This window comes from Gadus chalcogrammus, chromosome 4 (assembly GCF_026213295.1).
Source record: "Gadus chalcogrammus isolate NIFS_2021 chromosome 4, NIFS_Gcha_1.0, whole genome shotgun sequence".
In the NCBI taxonomy this organism is placed as follows: Eukaryota; Metazoa; Chordata; class Actinopteri; order Gadiformes; family Gadidae; genus Gadus; species Gadus chalcogrammus.
This window is the reverse complement of record NC_079415.1, coordinates 14,580,096-14,591,090: the sequence shown is the minus strand read 5'-3', so window position 1 is coordinate 14,591,090 and position 10,995 is coordinate 14,580,096. Positions and strand designations below refer to the sequence as shown.

The 10,995-nt window shown below is 44.3% G+C and overlaps 1 long non-coding RNA gene across 2 annotated transcripts; it reads right to left on the bottom strand.

Moving 5' to 3' along the window:
* Positions 1–3,441: 3,441 nt before the first annotated feature.
* LOC130380820 (uncharacterized) lies at positions 3,442–10,605 on the bottom strand. 2 transcript variants are annotated; one of them, XR_008895325.1, is made up of 5 exons: positions 10,275–10,605; positions 8,567–8,692; positions 6,405–6,522; positions 4,039–4,086; positions 3,442–3,891 (listed from the first exon to the last, which is right to left on the bottom strand). It is a non-coding gene; the product is annotated as an uncharacterized LOC130380820 (long non-coding RNA). The 2 variants fall into 2 exon arrangements; XR_008895326.1 differs by lacking the exon at positions 4,039–4,086.
* Between the last annotated feature and the right edge of the window lie 390 nt (positions 10,606–10,995).

Sequence of the window (10,995 nt, the reverse complement as noted above, 5' to 3'; positions counted from 1 at the left end):
GGGCCGGGACCACCACCCGCTGCAGGGTGCCTTCTCCCTGGAGCGCCTCGGCAACGCCCCCGCAGCTCTCCTGCAAGATCAGCGTACTGCAGGTCAAAGGTCGAGGGCATATCCTCCAAGTGTACACGCCGGCGGCGGAGGTGAGCCCAGAGAGTGGATTATGAGAAGGGGGGGAGAAAGGAAGAGGGCAAAAGAGGGAGAGAGAAAGGGGGAGAGGGAGGGGGGGAAGGAATGGGTTAGAAAGTGATGGAAGAGGGCAAAAGAGGGAGAGAGAAAGGGGGAGAGGGAAGGGGGGAAGGAATGGGTTAGAAAGTGATGGAGAGGGATAACATTGTGACCCGGGGGTCTGCATCGCATCGCGCTCTGCAAGTTTGTTTTTCCTCCGTTCTCATTAAGAAGGGCAACAAAAGCGCACCGTCGCTAGCTAACAACGCTGCGTATGACTCAGGGAAAAAACAAGCACAAACTCTCTCACCTCTATGTCTCCTCCACCTGGCTCCAGCTATTACTTCGAGGTCGTTACACGTTTCCGAACCACGGAAACACTATGTTTCTGTTGTTCGGACGATGTTTACGATTCAGAACGAACACACGGTTCTAGAGGACGCATTATCAACTCAGTCCAGATACCACCGAATCATGAGCGTTGTTTGCAAGTAATCAAGTTTATATGATTTTTCAGATCATTCTTTATTGCTCATCACTTAATTGGATGGCGCTGGGTAATGTGAGCATCAAAAGGGATGCTCTGAACCGACGCTTTTCCGAAAGAGATGCAATGTGTGAACATTTCCACAGCTGGATTCTGACACGACAACACCAGGCGTGGCAAGAATAGCAAGAGTTTAACTGCATGCGTAACCCAGTAAAAGCCCACCAGCAGGGGTAATAAAGTAATGTACCTTGTTAAGCAGATTTTCTTTGCAATTATTTCTTAAGGGGGCTCTAGCTTCACTAAAGCGTCCTCACCTTAATGATTAGAGGGTGGGGCTCTGGCAGGCCGGCACATGGGAAACAGTGCCTGCTGGATGCAGGCTACCATTAGATCCGAAATATGGGGGATTTGATTCTATAATGCATTTTTCCCTGCAAGCAATTAGGTGTGTTTATGTGGATCCTTGCAAAGGACTCATTAAAACTGCAAAGTAAACTCCAAAAAATTATATATCGACGTCAACATTGTACAGCTTTATTCGATAATAAACACTATCCCAGCCACTTTCAATTCTGGAATAAAATACATAAAATATTTGAAAGTAAACAAACCTCTAATCTAGTTAAATATAGTCATTGACCTTGTTGAAACTTTCATCTGGAACATAGTTGGAAAAGTTTCAAAACTATTAAAAAAAAAATAAAAAAACATTTTTGCTGATTTTTATTTTCCATATTTACCTTTCCATCCTCCTCTTTCCACCGGCCTCTCCCTCTCTCGCACACATTTCTTGCTCTCTCTCTCCCTCTCTCTACCTCCCCCTCAACCCTTCCATCCCTCTCTCTCTCCTTCTTCTCCCTCTCCCACCACCTCACCTCATCCACTCCTCCCCTCCATCTCCTCTCTCTCCCTCCTCCCCCCTCCACCCCTCCAGGAACCTGAGCTACTCCCGTCAGCGGTCATCCTCAGCCTGTGGGAGACCCAGCACCAGACCTCGGGGGACGTGGACTCCCTGGCCTGTGCTCTGGAGGAGATCGACAGGGCCCCGTCACCCGGGATATTCACCCCACTGGGGCAGGGCAGCGACCGGCCAAACACTGGATTCTCTTAAACACAAAACGCCTTTTTGGAGTTCACGTCGGGGGGACAAGGACCCAGACCTCTGTAGGGGACTTGTAAGTTGCATGAGCTCTGGTGACGATCTTGTGTTGGAGCTACAGGATGATGAGGAGGAAGAAGAGGAGCAGTTGCAGCGGTAGTGGCGCCCGTCTATAAGTTCCACCCAGAGGGGGGGGGGGTCGAGGAGGAGGAACACCACCCAGAGGAAGACAAGGGTCAGACAGAGAAGGAGATCCTGGAGGCTTTGTTCCACCTGTGGTGTCGGTCATTCCGATCCACGCAGCGCAGCCACAGGGAACAGCTCAGAGGAAGAGAAGGAATGCTGAGGTTCTTCACTTAGCTTGTATGTCGAAACAAAAAGATAATAACCACTGCTCTGGTCTCAGCGGAATGCTCCAACCTGCTGTGAATGCTGGAGCAGGAATGCCAACGCAGGCCGGGAAGAGAGGGCTTCCCTCGGGGGGCTGGGACGGTTCAAGAATACCAAGAAACGCATGCAGCTCGGACTGCCTCTCGCTGCACCCCTAAGGATCGACCTCACTACTTATTTTATTTGGGGGGGGGGTCTGCCAAAATCGTAGTATTTTATGTCTCTGCTCGTATTCTTTTCATTCATGATTTATTCCCTGTGTTTCTAACGTTACAAAGACATAGTGAAACTCGGCGAGATCATCATTCATCGACTCCACTCCGATAGTGAGTTAATCAAACGGTTCATCTGATCATCAAACACTAAACGGATCACACTTTAGAAAATGAAAAAAACTTTTACGCCATCGATTCATGGATGATATATTTACGACGGAGTATTAGGGCCACACATGAAGAAAGAAAATATTTTTGCCGTGACGAGATTAAAGTCAACATGTCGACATTAAACCCGAAATGTCGAGAGTAAAGTTGTAACGTCATGTCGACTATAATCTCGACAAATCGAGATTAAATTTGAAATGTTGAGAATAAAGTTGAAAAATTATGTAGACTTTAAAGTTGACATTAAATTAGCAAGCGCTCCAAAGGGCCTCCAAAGGTTTGTCATGAACGCGCACAACCCCGTGTTAACCAACCCCGACTTCAATGAACTGATGCATAACCGGTGCTGTGGAACCGAAAACTCTGGGTTGGTCGGCACAGGGTCAATCAACCTAGAGTTCATCGTTAACTCAGTGTTTGTTAAACCTCCGTTCGTGGAACACCCCTCAGATCAGATAGGAGGTTTGTGTCTTTGTGTACCAAGAAAGGATGAGGCAACTTCCCCAGTGCACACAAGCAATGCACTGTATTGTAATTCTCACACATTCCTTTTCTCTCCCACTTTTGATTCTTCTTTCGGCTAACAGCTTAAAACATCTCCAGTACTCCTCTCATATACATTTTGATAAAAATAGCCTAAATACTAATAATGTAATCACATTTTGTAGTTTTCTCTGCTTTACTTAAACTCTTAGACTAAAAACAAGCTTCATAATTCACAATGCTCCACTCTTTTTCACAATGCCCTGTACTATAACATTTACTATACATTTGCAGGAGGACTCTGGAGCACCTCTTCAAGAAGATGAAGGCTAACTGGGCCGAATTTAACCTTGCCACTCATGGCCTTGGCCCATATGTGCTCAAGACAACGGGTGTGCTCAAGTTGCTCAAAATTGATAAATGAAGTGAGATTTATTGTACACATTTAGAATTATGTCTGTTCATTAATACAGTTTGTTTATTACATTTAATCATATTCTTTGTATCATTATTTTACAGGAAAGACACCAGCACTGGTTTATATAAATAAAGTTCAGTTGGAGTGAAGTCTGCTGTGTGTTCTTCCTCTTTTTAGTTGGAAGTTCTCATGATTTGACACATTGTCCGTTGTGGTGATTTGCTATACAAGTGCATAAAGTTTGAGTTTTATGAATGACAATACAAATTTTCCCATGAAGACTCATTCACAGATAAATGCAAATAAAGTTATATTTTGAATGATAACATGAGAGAGAATATTTTGCATGATAAGTCTTTGGCGTAAGCCCCATCACGGATCCAGGACGAAGTGTGAAATCGGCATATCCTGCCAGGACTAGCAGGGGTGGAGCCTTCCCCTGGACCAGTAGACTGGGGCAGACCTGGTGGTGGTGGGGTGGAAGGGGGAACATGAAACGAAATACCTATGCAGCAAGAAACGTGTGTTAAACTACTCTTTATAAAGCAGGTGATTGGCAAATTGGGGCGATTGAATTTGAGTCCTCCTGGTAGAACGTGCTAAAGCTTACATTACTTCCATCCAGCGTCTGTGAGGTCATCCATTTAACTGCAGTATACTGTAGATTATTAAAAAGATTACTTGTACAAGATACAAGGGTATGAAATACTAGAACAGAACCATGACACTAAAGTAAAATAACAGGCAAAGACAAATGATAGAAATTAAAAACATGCATTTCTCCTGAGGCAGTAAATTGGATACTTATGGCTACCCATGACTATGATACTTGCATATCTGAGGAAAAACTTAAATGGAGGAAATGAAATTGCCCTCAAACTGATTCTAAGACAGGGAAGGGCAACCTGAGACCAGGGCAGACATGAGAGGCCTGAGGAAAAAATCTAGAAATATCTTTCTGCCCTTATACCAGGAGACATTCACCTGCCCTCTGACAACAGTCTGGAACAAATGTAGCCCTGGGACCAGAAGAGACTAAATTGCCCACAGAAAATAATGATTCAGGCTACTCTGCCCTGGGGGCAGGAGAATGTTACTTCAGCCCTAGGAATGGGAGACTAAACTGTCCCCAGACAAATAATGATTTAGGACACTCAGCACTGAGGGCAGGAAAATGTTACTTCAGCCCTGGGCCCAGAAGAGAAACTGCCCCCAGACAAATAATGATATAGGCCACTAAGCTCTGAGGGCAGATGAATGTTACTTCAGCCCTGGGACCAGAAGAGACTAAACTGCCCCCAGCAAATAATGATTTAGGCCACTCAGCCCTAAGGGCAGGATAATGTTACTTCAGCCCTGGAACCAGAGGAGACTAAACTGCCCCCGGACAAATAATGATTAGGGTTAGCCTAGGGTTACCCAAACCCTAAATTACCATTGTTTTTTAATATAAGTACAGTAAAGCTTAATTAGCTTTAATAGCAGTCTAGCTATCTTAACATGTATCACACATGTAAGCTAGCACACATGTAATCACACCTAGCTGCACATACTATGCTCCCTTTAACAAAATATATGTAATCACACATAGCTGCACATACTATGCTCCATTTCACTGAAAATGTGCTCATCTTGCTCCAAACTTAATGACGGTGGATTCAAATGGTAGCTCGTTCCGTTGTTGAGTTTGAAATTTGGCGGCCCCGCCTCCACAATTCTCTCCTGTCTTGCGATTGGTTGTAAGATTGAACCAATCAAAAACGTTTCTGCCCTCAGGACAACTTTGAGTTAAGAAAATTCCCGGGAGCGGCCCAGGCCCGCCGGGACTGGGGTGTTGCGGGGGTCCACGATGGCCAGGATACACACAATTAGTGCGGCCATTCCGATCACCTGACATTGTGCATTGTGGGGTTTTGATGAGAATTGATGATAGTTCATTTTGATTTAAAAGCGCTTTTTTATTTAGAGGTCTCAAAGTGCTGCAGGGCTCAAACCGAACATGCAAGTAGCACAAATACTAAGCAGAAACTAACTGAATCTGATTTCAAGGCCTTCCTATATAAGGTAGCCTATTTAAAAAGGAATTTAGTTTAGGGAGGTTGTAATGGTTTTGCCATTTATGTTTTTGTCTAGTCGAGGATTTTATCCAATTAATGTAAGGACATAATTAAATGGTCAGACACTACGCCTTCTAGTTTATCATTTCATCCAACGGGGAACATTGTCCCCATAAGGGAGACTGAACATCTTCATAATGGCCTATTTCTTTGGAAGATAAAGATTGGTCAATTTATTTGGAGAAAAACACAGCAGACTTTCTTCTTGGAATAAAAATGTATAACCTTGTATAAAAAGAAGTGCACATCTTTCATTCAAAAGCAGGACATCAGAACGGGCTAAAGATGCTAGGCATGCAATTATGTCAAGTTTTAAATAAAGCTGCATAAATCCATTTCCAAGCACCACAGTGCAAAGGGAGTACATTCCAAAAACGATCTTGTGAAGCAACTTGACAGCTATACCACCCCTCAGTGCCGCCCCCAAACTATATTTCCCAAAACAAAAATCGCATCCACCGCACTTCAGAGGACTAACTCAATAAAAAACAGATTGAATGGAGGCGTTGCTCATTGCCTGTCTGTCAGCGTGCATGAGTACAACTTTTGTTCCGTGTAACATGCTCTCCATTTAACATAAATTCTCACTCAAAGTGTTGACTTTAGGGGCACTTTAATAGCCAGGTTGCGATTCCAGAATCACTTCATTTAAGTGGGGCAAGTGGGGAAGAGGACCTGGGGACTGAGGGAGTGGTTAAGAGCTCCATCTGTGCCCTGGAGTCACAGTGTGCAATTCTTAAACGGGTAGCCTATGTTGTTCTTGCGATGTGATCCGGATCAATTGGTCTGACACAGATTTAATCGTACCCTTGTCGTGCACTAAGGGACATGACGAAACAATTTATGACGCGTTTTTTACCTGGTCGAACAATCCGTTGAGCAGACTGAGATGGGGGAGTGTTATGTAGCGAAGATCCCAACCATGGCGCTGGTCCTGTCCACAGACAGAGTCCCCTGGCCGTAGTCCCACAGCACATCTATTGGAGAATAAGTATTGATCTTGTGTGTTTGTTGGTGCTGCGGTGGTGCTTTTATTATCAGATTACATTAACACAAGCAAATGGGTTCAATATGGGGGCGATCACACAGAATAGTACTAGGCAGCGGCCGCACTGTTGTCTGTGGTACGGAGAGCCTGGGCTGAGCTCCCCTTCTTGTGATGCAACTCAACGCATACCATTTGAAACATGTTTACTTTGAGTGCCGGGCACAGAACAGCGCTGCTTCACAAAGAAACGTAGAAAAGGGCTTGATCAAATTTCAAACAACGTTGAGAAGCTGATTCGGGTGGTGTAGGGATAATCAAAATCAAATCAAACAAAGACACGGCGTATTGTCCAATCAATTTCACTGTTGAATAGTTTATAGTTTATAAGGGCAGAATTGTGCTCGGTGCGATTGGCCCTGTTTCTCTAGATTGCTTTTTGGCAATATTTTGAGCGTTTAAACATTAGACCCATTCCATCGGTTAGGGTTAGGGACATCTTGAATTTTTTGACATGGCTAACGTGCTTTTCCAAAAGAGGGGCTCTTAAGGTATATGCATGCACATTCTGGTGCTTGTATCACCATTTGTACGATTCTTCAGAAAATTGCATTTATCCGCTGCACTATTGGTGACGTAGAGGAGGGGGCTCTGGCTGCAGGAAGCATGCAGGTTCCCCTTGGACATCAGAGATGGAACCCAGCGTAGCCATTTTGCAACTCAAGGACGCCTACCAGAATACATGCCAAATATGATCCCGGCGCCCAGGAAGGCCCCCAACGTCTGGAAGAGGAAGTAGACGGGGAACTTCCTCCATAGCAAAGGGCAAAGGTCAATGCCGGGTTCAGGTGACCACCTACGGAGTGTTAGCCAGGCCACTGCCAGACCAAGCTCCATCGGAGTTTGCACGTTGGTCTGGGTAAGCTGCTGTCATTTTATTCAGCACAATAGGCGGCCCTAGTTCAAATGACTGTGCGTAATTGGCTGCTTGCCGCCGCTTCCCTTTTGTCATTGTGTTAAACAAGCCAATAGCGCGCCAGGGTGAAAAGCTAGCTTGGTTATTTGCTCCTGCAAATCGTATCGAAACTAGAAAGAAATGTATTGCTCTTCTCCAGACCGTTCTGCAGGGCAAACTCAATTGTCCTGCAGAATGGGCGGGGCTAACCAGTCTAAAGGAGGGCGAGAAGGACAGAAACATGAGACTTCCTAAACAGGACTCCTAAAGGAGATCTTGGCTATGATCAGTGATTCATGAGCAACGAGAGGGAGAGATGGAGGCCCTCTTATCTTCTTAGAGAATACTCTTGCCCCTGATTCTCAAATCGCGAATGCAGCGCCGAGCCCATTTCCATGTAATTGTGGGTTGCGTGGGAGACCCTGGTTAAACGGAAGGGAGGTCTCTGTGACACACACTAAATTGGAAGGAACAAATACCCTACAAAAGTCAATGTTTTTCTGAACCAAAAAAAAGGAAATCTTGGAGGGGAAGTGAACTGCTCCGATGGCTCGTTCAAACGTGTGCTTGTCTACTGCTGCTGGCATTCACACCCTCGCCCCGTCTGGGTGGGAGGTTTATAATTACCCTCCGTGTGTGTGTGTGTGTGTGTGTGTGTACTGAGACGGGAGGTGGGTCAGGTTCGATGGGGAGCACTCATACTTATAGGAAATTATAAGTGTTTGTTTTTTATGTCTTCACTTCTGACACCGTCATGCGCAGCGTTGAACGCTCCCCTTCCTCCATCTTCTTTGTATTCCTTTGACACAACAAGTGTTTGTAGCGCCGATGACGGGCGGCTGTCGTTCTGATTGACAATCAGCGTGGGGATCTACTCCTGTAAGATAAACACTAAATACTGCACTCACCACCACTCACATCCATGATACTGAGGAGCTGATTTATGAATCCTACTAAATCATACAGACACAAGCAACCAAACAGTTGGATTCTTTGGGATATAATCAAATTCGCTAAAACATTGAATTAATGCAATAAGTTTTCCTATAATACTCTATACACCACTGTAACACCCTCTTACCGGACTGCTGTCCACTGACGAGGATCCCAAACGTGATGGCGAACCCAAAGGCCTGGTAGACGTGAGGAAGGCGCCGTGGGAACCTCAGCTGAGACGGATCTGGGCCACCGAGCCACAGCCAAATGTCTGCAGGAGGAGGGAGAGACCGCTGAAACTGTTCTCACCTGGACCACCAACCTGGTGGGGGGTCCCACTGCGCCCGGTCTCCTTCTCAGCCAGGGCGTGTCTCTTTTTGTTTTGAACCTCGAAGTCGTGGAGATGTTTTTGTGGGTGTTTTGGGTGTGATTGTTATTCTGTTTTTTTGGAGAGGTGAGGGGACTTTTAACATGAGATACACGACTTTAATCATGGAAACACATGCTTGGGTCTTCCTGATGTCAAGGAGGGGTTTCCCTCTCGGTTTTTCTGTGTTTTGCACAGCAGCCGCCTGCTGCTGACATCACAGAGAGAGAACCACCCAGCTGGTGTCCTCTGTGGAACGCCCGATTACAGACTATTTACTCTTCCCTTGGTGTGGATTCGTTGGTCTCTAAGATGTTAATATTGTGAAGCATTTGAACTATATATCATACCCGAAATTGACTTTAAAAATGTTGTAAAGTTGAACATGTTGAAAGATGTTGAAAGTTACATTGATTATCTATTTCAGGAGATTTAAAACCAGTTTTGTAAGGACATAATCTCAGTAGCATCCAGAGCTGTGGAAATTCTAAGCCGCCAAAGGTCAGAAGCTGTGTGCCGCAACCGGATGTCTTTGGAGAGGACATTGCCGATATTTGGATAAGATCAATTAATCTTCTAAATTAGTTAATGAATAAAAATCCTCATTGCAGATAGTGACGCATTCGCACCATACTTTTTATTTCATCCAATCACTGTAATAATAATGCAATGCAATAATATCCGGGTGATCCTTTACACTTATTAACATGTCCTTTCTAAATGAAGAATAAAATATGGGATAAAACCACAATAGTCTGCATGAAAGTTTACATCAAAAACGTAATATTGTTGATCTGTGGTTTGTAAGTGTCGTGGAAATATCAATCATAACTATAAATATACAATCACATACAAATTATATTAACCTTGTTTATATAATTATTACATTCGAAGGAACTGTATACATTCTCCCTGTAACTTAAGTTAATTCGTATTCAAGTTCCCACTGGAGCCAGGAAGTCTGGTTTTGTGACCAGGCCAAATCGACTGACTTCTTTGTTGTGTAAACTCGTTTACAGCCAAACCTGTAGACATGTCCAATACCCACCCATTGTATTACAAATTTACTTGGCTTAAGGTCACTCCCACTTCCTTCCCACAATGTTAATGTTCCCTATAAGAATCTTGTGAATCTATTGTCTCGGCGAATGTGTTCTTGGTAAACTTTGCTGCCAGTACTTTTCCCATGATCATGCTTTAAGATTAAATCAAATATTTCGCTGTCCGACGTGTCCGTGAGAGAACTTTCTCTTCATCAGTAAGGTACCGTCAAGCAACGCGTTGTGGTGCCTTGTTCACGTTTGCATTCATGAATCAGTGACCGCCCATGTTTAATTGATTTGGTACAAAGCAGATACCCCCTATTTGATTGTACTCTTCGATTCCCCCCAGCCTCACTTGGAGGTTGCTTTGGATAAAAGTGTCTGCTCAATCTATATCGATCTATTTTCAAAACCACAAGCCCCGTACGGGCCCGTACACTCACCACCAGAACCAGGGTCCCCAGGCACTCTGCCAGGCTTTTCCATCATGAGGAAGTGGCAAGTATTAATTCGGGCTAGCAGCTGTGAGCTACTCGATGGGTAATAGTCTGTGACTTTCTTGCTCAAGAAATGTCTGACTTAAGTATGACTCTATCTCCACCCACTCATACCCTCTCTACAGGCACTGGGATAATAAGGTCTACACCCCTTTATTTTTTCCACTTGATCTCTTCCCCGTTTCTATGCTAACACTGGCAAAACAGCCAGAAAAATATATCTGATTTACATACTCGTTGGCTTATGAGCAGTGATTAGCCAATTTATTGTTTTCAAAGAAACCCACTTCACGTAAAACAATAGGCCAGAGCTATAGAGAGAGAGAGTTGCGACACGCTATGATCTCGCCGACAGGGTGGTCACGTGGTTCCAGGTGGTTGTCACGTGGTTCATGTAAGCCTCAATAGTTCATAACACGCCCGCTGTCAATGATATTCTATGGGGCGACAGCAGAGATTTTAATATTGAATGGTAAATATGAATGAAAAAAACACATACAAGTATTTGTCTGACTGTTATTGCATTATTGCATATTTGTAAATGTCAGTTTTACATTTAGAGTGGTTGGGGGACAACTGAAAGCTATCTATAAGTATTACTTAGATACTTTTTTAAGTTTGAGGGAAAGCTTCACGTTCATGTTAGCATACTATACTGGCTTAACCT